Below are 12,271 nucleotides of genomic sequence, written 5' to 3'. Positions count from 1 at the left end.
GTAGCTGAATGCAGCTAAACTAATTGCTCTAGCTAACACCACATAGCACGAATACTGCCCAGAAGAGCACTGCCCAAATTTCTAACCCACAAAATAGTAACTTATTTTTGTTTTAAGCTAATATGCCTTGAGGGCGTTTGTAATACAGCAATAGATAACCTACACAGATTGTATGCACAGTGTATGCATATGTACAAGTATACATAATACACACACATGCGTATTTGTAATTTAAAGAGAAATGATGCAAAATAAAACTTTTAATTAAAGATTATATTTGTATATTCATAAGGAAACTAATAAACATGGATATGTTGGGAGATGGGCACAAGGTAGGTAGAAAATGCAAATGAGAGACGTTATTATGTAACTTTTAAAAATATTTTTAAACCATTTGATTGTATCTTAAAATTTTAGTTTTAAATTTTTAAGTGCATTAGAGAGAATTGAAATTTGAACACTGTGTGCTTTTAATAAAGTAACTTGCCAAGTGGTGCTCTACCAAGCATGGTTTGGGTTTGCACACACTTCTTCCAGGACTTATATTCTGAGCAGCCTGGATATTGGCCCTAAAGTCATCTTCACATAGGTTCAACCATGGAAATGCTACCACAAAAAAGTATTACATCTCAAATATGGCCCATGAGTGGATACTTTGATTATTGTGACATCAGAATTTAGCCCCCAAAGGGCAAGAAAGATAACCCTACACACGTAGATACAGTGTTTAAACTAAACATTTGCCAAAAGAAGCCTTGATTTTATTTTGTAAGTAACCTTGTCCATTTTTTAATAAAGATCCACATAAATTACCTAAAATCTATAAACTGTTCATGTAATATTGAAATGGTCCAAACAAGAAGCCCCTTTACAAAGTAGGCACTTATAAGGTGTTTATGTGTGTCTGTTTGTGTGTATGTGTGTGTTGATGATTACAGTTATCTTCACTGAGTTTGATTTTTTGTGTGTGTGATTTGTTAATTTGAGCATTTCTTCAAAGAAAAACAGATAGCTTTAACCGAATTTTATCACAAATCAGCTTGAACTCTTTCTCTGTCATGAAGATTGAACATGTTTCTAACTTAGGATAGAACTCAGTAGCATAATGATAAAGCATTCAATTCAACTCATAAGCATTTTTAAATGAAATAGCCAAAACAACTTATTAGTAGAATAAACTCTAGTTTATTTTAATGATTACTATGCAATCATTACAACAAACACACTGGTAGGAGTATTCAATTAGTACTGCTCGGCAAACTTGGATGTGAATCGGCTTCAAGAAGGCACATCCCTCCGTTCGAAAAATTTTCAGTATCAGGATAGAGTCACTGATTCACACTCAAAGAGAATTTTTTTCCCTATATTCCCACCCATATATTCTTACATCCATATATTGTCTTAATAATTATTTTAAAATATCTTTTTAATGTTCTAACTTTTTAAGACTTTGAAAATTAAGAATAAAACATTTAAAGAAAATGTACCTTCCATGACAAGCAATCAAAAGAGTTAATGCACATGTGCGCACGACACACGTGCTCATGAGAGTTTTAATAGCATGATCTTCAACTGTGTGAAAAAGTTGTGATTGTGGTCAGTATAAACTTGAAAGCACAAAAAACTTGAAAGCGTAGAATTAAATGTTTGATGAAATGAACATTTGTTTTATCTGAGGAGAGAATTACCAGGGTAGAGTTAGCCTCAAAGTATTTTGCCCCAAATCCTTTGAGGCCAAAGCTACCCTGGTACCTTGTTTGTGTTTGACATATTATGCATCTTCCATATTCATGAAAAGAAAGTTACCAGGGTAGGTGTTGCCTCTTCATCCCAGGCCCCAGACTGAATACATGTAGAACAGATCTAAGACCAGCTCAGAGCAAAACACCAAACCCAACTGGGCCTGAGGCTAGACTTACTTACCAGAGCCCAGCCTAGACGTCCCAACACCAACTGACCCCATAGACAGCTGAGAAATAAGTGATATGCTGCTGTGATTGTCCAAATACCTGTTATATGACAATACTAGACTGATACAATTTCTTAGATTTTGAAAGAAAGGTAGAAGTGGATTTTTGAAAAGCATTTGCTAAAAATTCTCTATTTACACTTTTGATTTCTGGCTCTACTTAAGCAAACACTGGAGAGAGCAAGTATTGAGGGGAATTGATATAAACACCTAACAGGGCCGAAAAAATTCTGACTGCAGTGAGTGTCAAGAGAGAGACAGATAAATTCAAAAAAACGAGCCAAAGGAAAATTACCATGGACAAATAGAAAGTCCTATTACATCCCATTGGCAGCTACAATTATAATATTGATAATAAAAATAGAGTCACTTATACTTATATTACTCTTTACCAAAAAATTTTCTTCTCATATATAGTACTTGTTGTCATATGACCCTCACAATATGCAAATGAAAAAAATGGGGAAGGTATTTTTTAACTTCATTTCAGAATTTAGACAAACAAAGCTCAGAAAGTTTCAATGCCTCATCTATTGTTACCCAGTGCAATGATCTGACCTTGTGTCTTTTGTCTTTCTAGGCCTGGCCTTTTCGGCAATGATACTTTTCATCTCACTTTTATCAGGAAAAGAGAAAAGTGAAAATAAAGGCCTTATCCTAACTCGTAATTCAATACAGCATCTTGCCTAAGAACCATAAAATGCTGCAAAACATTAGCAATGCTTATCTAAAGGCCTTGTCTGTATGCTGCTTTGGGTTCATTTGGTTTTGTCTGTGGTATAAATGTGTCATCCGGGTCAATCACTCACCCTCCTTAGTGGTTGGCCTCTTACCTAATGTTACTGATTGAAGCTGAGTTCCAGCAATGTATGAAGTCAGAAATCAAAAAAAAAAGGGATGGTGTTGGCTCCTATGTAATGGATTAAGCAGGAGCAAAATGCCAACAGTAATTAAAAATATATCTTGGACCTAGGTTGATATTTAGCATCTTGTGCATTAGCTTACTGGCTTGAGAGTTCACAGCCTTTGTGGTCACGCCATTTGAGGGTTTTGATTTGGGCATTGTGGTAAACTCCAAACATTTGTCAGCACTCACTGGGGCTATTAATAGAAAAATGTACAAAGTTCTATTGTATTAGATGTTTTTTTTTGTTTTGTTTTGGTGTATTTTTCCATGTGAGTTACAGAACCACTGTCTTTCTAATTAAAAAAAAAAAAATTATGCTGTTATTCCATTAGCCAATCATATAATAAGTTGCTCAGCTAGGTTTAACATTAGGGTGTTCTCTAAATAAAAGTCAGGTATTTTATTATACAAACAAATATCACCTACTATGTGGCAGGCATTGTGATAGAAGGTTAAATAGTACAAAAGTCCAAAAACATTCCTTTGACTGGCTGTTCGCTAATTTTTATAAGAAAATAATTAAATTTTTTTAATCTGCCAAAATAAAACAAATTTATTTTTAATGATTCATTCATTCAAAACACCCTTATAGATCACCTACCATGAGAAAAGTGTTGTCCTAGAAGCTCATTCAGGAATCTTCTCCAATTAAAATTTACAAGCTAAAATGGGAGATAAGATATGCATGTACATAAACAAAGCTCCAGAATTAGTTTCTCTGCTCTGAGCTCTCATGTCACAGACTCCCTTCCACCACCAGTGAAATATACTGCCTTCTTAGTTCATCTGAGGGAGGTCTTTGGATCACATGGCTGCTAGTACAGCCTTCACAAGACCATTCTCCTCTCTTCAATCTCCTCCAGATTTTATTGCAAAATTAAATCTACTTGCAGATCCATGCAAAAAAAAAAAAAAAAGGTGGGGCAAAGGGAGATAGGAGCCCTCTACTGTACTTGTGGCACTTTTTTGCCTGACTCCTAAGACATGTCAAATGCCCTGAGTTTCCTAGGTTTCTCCATCAAAAGAATTTGAAATTTACCTATACCTTTGTAATATTATGATATAAGAAATGCATGTATATTTTGGTCTCTGTTCCCAGCTCCTGTCCAGAGTTCCTAAAACCTTTTATTTTCTTAAGTGATAAAGATATTAAGAGCATCTTTTGTTCTAATCCTTGGTCTTCAACCCATTTCTTGACTCAAAGCTCCTAAATCCCTTAGAATTCTTTAGGTGAGAGTAAGGCTGTTTGCTCTAATGAAGTAACTATTGGTGGGCTCCTGGAAACCTTAGGATGAGGGCTGGGCACCAGAAAAACCAAGCCATGATGAAAAACTTGGAACTTTTAGTCTCATCCCTCATCCTCCAGGGAAGGAGAGGGGCTGGAAATTGAGTTAATAATTGATCACACCTAAGTGATGAAACCTCCACAAAAATCTCTGAATTACAGGGTTCAGAGAACTTCCATATTGGTGGACATATGGAAGTGCTGGGAGGGTGACACACCTAAAGAGAACATTGAAGCTCTATGCCCCTTCCCACAAACCTTGCCCTATGCGTGTCATCCACACGGCTTTTCCTGAGTTGTATCTTTTTATAATAAGTGGTAACCTAGCAAACAAATTGTTTTCCTGAGTTCTGTGGGCCATTCTGGCAAACTGTTTAATGTGAGGACAGGATCATAGGAACCCTGATTTATACCTGGTCAATCAGAAGTTCCTAGGACTTGTGACTGACATTTAGGTGAGAGCAGTTTCATGGGAGTGAACCCTTAACTTGTAGGATCTGACAATAACTTCATATAGATATTGTCAGAAATATATTGAATTGTAGGACATGAAGTTGGTGTCAGATAATTGGTCCGTGTGCGAAAAAAAACCACATATCTGATCATATATATGAGTAGAGTAGTAGAAGAAAATAGTGCATTTTCCTTTTAATCTCTTATCTCTCTTATCTAGAGCCATACTGCACAATATGGTAGCCATGCATGGCTGTAGAGCACTTGAAATGTGGCTGGTCCAAATTGAGATGTGCTCTAAGTATGAAACACATATTTCAAAGATTTAGTACAAAAAATAATATAAAACATTTCATCAATAATTTTATATTGATTACATGTTGAGATGATATGTTGGATATTATTGGGATAAATAAATTATTTCACCTCTTTCTTATCATTGTTTTAATTGGCTACTGAAAAATTAAAATTTACATGTACAGCTTATATTAAAATTCTGTTGGAGGGAGATTTTTTTTCTCTTCCTCTTGTCTCTATCTCAGAGACTGATGTTCTGGTACCCTCCTCCTCCAACTTCATGCAAGAATCTAGTTTTCTGCATGCATATCAAAAGATTAAAACAGATTCCTGGGGTAGGTTCCTTACCAACATCTTAATACCGTCAAAGTTAATTAAGTTTTAAGCAGATCATCCTGTCAAATATGGTGAAGGTAACATATTGTATTAGCTTTCTATTGCTTCCATAACAAATGACCACAGACTGAGTGGTTCAAGCACAACTAACTTATCTTCAGTTCTGTAGTTCAGAAGACTGACCTAGATCTCATCAGGCTAAAATCAATGCATTGGCAAAGCTGTGTCTTTTTCTGTAGGCTCTGGGTGGGTTCTATTTCCTTGCCTTTTCCAGCTTCTAGAAGCCATCTGCATTCTTTGGTGCTTAGTCCCTTACTCCATTTTTAAAGCCAGCAACAGGTCAAGTCCTTCTACCATTGTGTTTCTCTGAATGTTTTTGCTGCCTCTCTCTTTTACTGTTAAGCGCTCTTGTGATTATATTGGGCCCATTTCAAAAATCCAGGAAAATTTCTTCATCTCAAGTTCTTTAACTTAATCACATCTGCAAAGTGCCTTTTACCACAGGTTCTCAAGATTAGAACATGGACATCTTGGGAGAGTAGGAGGCATTATTCTGCCTACCACACATACCAACCTTTACTTAATTAACCTAAAATAAATGCATGCTTTAATTTTTTTCCCCATATTTTTATAGGAAGGGTATCTACAAGGCAATAGAAGAGACTTGGGTATCTGATACGGGCAAAAGAGTGTCATCTTGCTGTATGAGGTAAAGATGATCTTAAGAACTGATATTAAATCAAACATAAGCTTGAAGGATGGAGTTTCTGGAACCCTACTAATAGTAACTTCCACTTCAGATGATTTACGAAAGTGTCTTACATAGTGAAGGATGTTTGGTTTGTTTGTTCTTGTTTTAAACAGAGCTAATCATCATTCCCAAAAGACTTATTAATTAGGGCATCATTGTCTGGGTAAGACACTTGAGAGTAGACTTAACAAAAAAAAGTTCCCAAAATTCAAATAAGGTAAAATTTTTATGTGGTTCCTATACTGGCCTTTTCACCTTCTTGGCTTGTAATATCTCCTTTAATGCTATCAGCACCTCTAGATGAGCGCTTCTCAGTTTTGGCACTACTGACATTTTGGACAAAATAGTTCTTTGTTGCATGGGTATTGCAGGAACTTTAACGGTATCACTAGCCTCCATTCAACACATATATCCACACCCTGCCCCCCGCTCCCGCCAAGTTGTGATAACCAAAAATGTCCTTAGACATTTCCAAGTGCACCCAGCAGGGAATAAAATCACATCCTTTGGAGAATCATTGTTTTAGATAAAGACTATATAAGTACTTTCTAATTGAAATGGAATCTGATTTAACTACCCCATATCTTCATAAATCCTCAAAGACTATAAATCCTAAAAAAGTGGAAAGTCTTATGTTTTTCAGAATGATTATGTGTCTAAATTACCCCCATCCCAAATAATCTAACTAGATTTCTCTTTGTCCTACATAAGAAGAAATTGCCATTTAGTAAAAAGTATAAGCTTTAGAGACATAGAGACTTATTGTGACCTTGGTTGACATTTTGAACTTTAATTCTCTCATAAATGAATGTGGATAGTATATCTCCTTCATAAAGTGTCTAGCATAGTGCTCACTGGTCCTCAACAACTGTTTCTTCCCCCTTCTAGATCTACAGCCCTTCCACAACCCCACAAAAATCTGCTAAAAAAAGAAAACTCAGAATTCCAAGACCACAGACTATCTCACACATGTATGTATACGCAGACAAACACCCAAGTACACACACAGGTACATAATGACACAAAATCACTAAACCAGAAGCATAGACTGTTTCACTCTACTTAAACCACAGCTTGGGTGTTCTGAGCCAAGTTTGATGTTCTAACTGGACTGCGATGGCAAATGTTCTGAGACACATTTACTCCAAAGGTGAGACGAATGGCTATTTGGGTTTATCTTGGAGTCCCTGAAGTCATATCTCAGAATCCTAGAATTTGAGAACTGGAATCATGCTTGGAGATCACCTAGTCCACCAGCTTTCTAACTGTGAGTCCTGGAGTCCTTTAGAGTCTGCTCTGGTGGTAGGAGGCCAGAAGCTGATCAAACTCTGCATTTCCCAAACTCGCTTCAAATAGAGATAACACCACTTGGGCCTGTTTTGTATACACGACTCTTACGTATAATTGTGTGATGAATGAGTTCTGCTGAAATGTATTTTTAGTTTTGAAGCCATTGACATACTTCGACCCCCTCATTATACAAAAATGAAAGTGACTTGGCCTGTGTTCCTCAGTGAATTAACAGTGCCCTTTCCACTTCAGCTCGCTGCCTTACTAGGATTCACCACTGTGAGAACAGAGATTGCTCGTGGTCATTGTTAGACACAGCATCAACTGCTCTGCAATCAGCCAAGGGCATTGTGCTGAGAAGCCATCAATTATCCCAAGTAGTCAATGAGAGTTTGCTGTTGTAAAAGGGCTCAATTGAAGATAATCCATAAAAAATCAATTACATTATTATTTCTTAATTAGGGCACTTGACAATATAGCTTTCCTCAGCAAAGCCATCAGTGAATAAACACATAAATACACATAAATAAATGCTGCTTCTGTCCCACGGAGTTCACAGTGACCTTTATCACTACTCTTCCAAGAACGTTTTCATGTTTAAGAAAACTCCCAAGCTGTTTTTCTCTTTTGGAAGGAAAATGAGTCCATTGCAAGTGCCAACAACAACAACAACAACAATAACAACAACAACAACAACATATTTGTAGATTATTAAACTATCATTTAATATTTGTGTAATGCTTTTCAATTTACCAAGTACTGTCACAGTTCATTTGTCTCTTTGAGGTAGTAAGCTCAGCTCTACCTTGAAGTGTGCCAAAATGCCCTTGCACCAATAAAAAGATACCTTACCGTATGAGACTTACCATATTTTCAGTGACCCTTCTCCATTCATTCCTGAATTTATCCCATTTTAACTGAATTTCTCCCCAGCTTCAGAGTCATGCCTCTATCTCTCATTTGTAGTCTTGAAGAAGTCTTCTGAAATTTGTGTTGTATTGGTTTTATTGGCTTATTCAACAATTATTTGCTGAATGTTTGATATGCAACAGACATTATAGAAACAAAGTTTCCTAACTTACAGAGTTTATACTTCAATGGATAAGTGACTGTAATCAGTGTAAACACCAAGGCTTTACAGGCTTCTGGGAGCATTGAGCAGAGTGCCTTACCCTACTTAGGAGAGAGCAGAAGGCTTTCTAAATGAAGTATCAGCTAAACTAAGACTGGAATAATGAATAAAAGTTAACAAGACCAAGATGGAGTGAAATATCATGTCCAAAGGCCCAGGAATAAAAGAGACTATGGCATAATCCCAAATCTAAAAGTAGATCAAAATGACTGGAGCTCAAAATGGGACCAGAAAGTTTGATTAGAGCCCAGTGTAGGAGTAGGGAGAGAAGGTGTTCCCAGGCAAAAAGTTTGGCATATGCAGTCTCAAAGGAAAGGGAAAGCAGGAACTTAAAAAGCTGACTGACTTTAAAGCGTGAAAGATAATGGTGAGCAATGAGGATGGAATTGGAATAAGATCATAGAGGAACTTGTAAGACATGGTAAAGTGTTTGAACTCTATTTTAAAAGTGTCTTAGTCAGAGTTCTCCAGAGAAACAGACCAAATAAGACATCTAATATATTAGAAATCAGTTCACGCAGGTATGGAGGTCAAGAAATCTCCACAGTCTGCCATCTACTAACTGGAAACCAGGAAAACCAGTGGTATAATTCGATCTGAGTCCAAAGGCCTGAGGTGATGTGAGCGGTGGAGGCCTGGTATAAGTCCCAGAGTCCAAAGTCTCAGAAACCAGGAGCTCCAATGTCCAAGAGCAGGAGATGTACACACCCAGCTCAAAATGAGAAGAGGAGAGAGAGATTGAGAGAGAGAGAAAAATAGAGGGAATTCGCCTTTCTTCTGGTTTTTTGTCTGCTGGACCCTCAACAGATTGGATGAGGTCTGTCCACATTCTTGAAGGTGGATTTTCTTTACTTCAGTCTACTAATTCATGCGCTAATCTCTTCTAGAAGCATCTAGATACACCCAAAATAATGTTTTTCCAGCTATCTGGGCATCCCTTACCCCAGTCAAGTTGACACATAAAGTTAACCATCACAAAAAGCAAATTTCCTTTTTGTTCCCAAGATAATCCATTCTCCACACAGCAATCAGAGTGTTCTTTTTAAAACATCCATTTACATCCCATGTCCCTATCTATATTAAAACACTAGAGTGGCTTTCTATTACACTTGATATAAAGTTAAATTCTTCACCATGATCTTTATAAGGCTCTATATGATCTTACTCTGCTGATCTCATCTCAAAACTATCTCCTTTTTGCTCATGTTGCACTTGTCACATGAGTCTTCTGTCTGTTCCACCAGCATATTAAACCACTTTCTGCCTCAGGGACTTTACTCTTGCTATTCCCACCAGCTGAAATGCTCTTCTCTAGATCTTAACGTGCCTGGACTTAGCATAAACATTACCAGCACAAATGTCATCTCAGAGAGGTCTTCCTCTATTACTCTACTCTCAGGTTGCCCTCAGCTCAACCCTCTGTTATTCTATAGCATATCATTCTGTTATATTTTCTGCAGAGTTGTATTGCTGCATTAGGTAGGGAAGGCTCGCTGACACTCCTCTACCCCACTCTCCAATGCAAAATGACAATAGAAGTGTATTTCTAGCATAGAATAGTCCAAGGTGGGTATTCCTGATTGAAGGGTAAATCTTCTACCTATAAAGATGCAAAGATCCAGGATGCTTTTGTGTGATGACTCTGCCTTTCTCTAAAGCTCTCATCTGGCTCCTAGGAGGGAAATAAACAGCCTCAAAGTGGAACACATCATTTTCTCTTACATTCTATTGGAGGATGAGTGAGTCTCATGATCACACAAGCTAGAAGGGCTGTCCAGCCACTTCCCATCTACAATTGCAGTATGCAAAGAAAAAGCAGGTTTTAGTGGACAGCCATCTCCACTATAGTAGCATAATCACTATTTAAGATTACACTGGTTATTTATCAGTTCACATATTAGTTATGGTATTATTATTTTATTCCCTCATAAGAAATTAAACTGAGCTCCATGATGCCAAAAACTTTTTCTATTATAGATAACACTATAGCTTAATTTCTCAGAATAGGATCTGGGAGAGTAAATGATCAATAATTACTTGTTTAAAAATATGTTTAAGAAAAAGTATGGCTGGAATTAACCTTTGTGTTCATAATCAAATCCCATGTTTTCTTCACCATGGAGGTTTCTCAGCTTCCTTAAAAAGAGAGGCCAGAGACCTGGCTGACCTGTGAAGAAGTACAGATAATCAGTGGCTTCTGAAGTTCTACCCAGGCCTGAGATTTCCCCTGATTTCCTCTGTAATGGGAAGAGAAGGAAGCTTGCCCCTGAGAAGCCAGGGGAGCCTTGCATTAACTAGAACAATGACTTATAATTGGTGGTTTGGCTTAGGGCTGAGGAACATTTTCAAAGCTGAAATTGGCCTTAGTACAGACCCTGGTACTTTTAAGCATGCAATCAGTTCTGCAGGGCTAGTTTTATGCTGCATCCCCTGGGAAAGGCAAGCAAACAGGATAGAAATGTGCTTTGAACCAATGAAGAACTTTCCATTATTTAAGTGCAACCAAGGTGCAATCTCTTTAATTGGTAAAGTGATCATACTGATTTCCTTGATGTCACAAAAATACCAGGCTAGTGTCTGGTATATAGGAAGAGCTCAATAAATATGTGTTGAATATACACATAGTAGACTTAAAATATCAATGATGATTAGAATATTTAATTATGTGAAAATGAAAAAGCCAACAGGGGGTGTTTCTTAATGTTTTGGTAGCTCACCATTCTCCATCTTTTAAAGATGCCAGTGTTATCCAGGATTTTGCTACTTTGGTTACATCTACAGAACATCAGGATCTCACCAAGACCCTTTGCAAGAATTAGCTTCTTCTGGAGTGTTTGAACAAAAGGAGTATTTTGGCATGACTGGTTCAGAGCCCCATTCCCTTGTGTCTCATCTGCTACTCCCAACTTTGAAGTGTTAATAAATATTGCAGTCTCCATTTCTATAGCTACTAGTCTTTCTGTGTCTTGATGTCTGCCAAGAAATGGCCACTCTCTCTTTTATTTCTTCAAACATACCACAGATGCCATGGGTATCAGGCTTTAACTGCAAAGATAGGACAAGGTAGCCGTCAGTAAGATTCGACCTAACAGGGGACCCTAAACTCTTGAAAATTCTACCAGCCCAAGCATAAGAGCAGTTATTTTTTAAGCTCACTTGCCTTCACTTAATCAGAGCTCGAGATCTTTTCTATCTACTTGTAGAAGACCATGTCGGTATGCCACCACTCTTAGGTTTTACCAGTGCCCCCTTCTGAGGGTGTTCTCTGGGTGCCAATGTTGCCTCTGCCCTCATTAGACACAATCTTGAAGAGGTAATCAAGCCTTTCAGAAGCAGCCATCACTTGTATGAAAAATACCCAGTTCCCTTCCCCCCCTCAGGGGTGGTAGCCCAGTGATGTGCTGAAGCTAGATCACACCAGTGCACAAGGGCTCACATTAAATTTCCAGAAATTTTGTGAGCCAGTAGTCAAACAGTCATTACTGAAAAGTTAAATATATGTTTCAATTAAGCAAATTATATTAAAACAAAAATAATAAATACTCAAGGGTATCGCTTCCTAATTATTTTACTAGCTTTTACTATTATCCGTGCCCTTGGGGTTATTTACATCTACTGCACCTGGAAGGTGGAAATCCTAATCAATGGTATGCTACTGTGCATCTTCCCCAACTCTGTGATTAGTGATGTCACCTTGGTAGATTGAAATAGGCCATGATGGAAGTATTTACACCAAAGAAATTGGCAAACACTACAAATATGAGCTCTTTTTATCCCCAGAGAGCCGATTGTTAAACATTCACCAGCACCTCCTTGGATATCACTGAGGTGCACATTCACACAGGCTTCCA

Source organism: Pteropus alecto, unplaced genomic scaffold (assembly GCF_000325575.1).
Source record: "Pteropus alecto unplaced genomic scaffold, ASM32557v1 scaffold92, whole genome shotgun sequence".
Lineage (NCBI taxonomy): Eukaryota > Metazoa > Chordata > Mammalia > Chiroptera > Pteropodidae > Pteropus > Pteropus alecto.
This window is presented reverse-complemented; position numbering follows the sequence as displayed.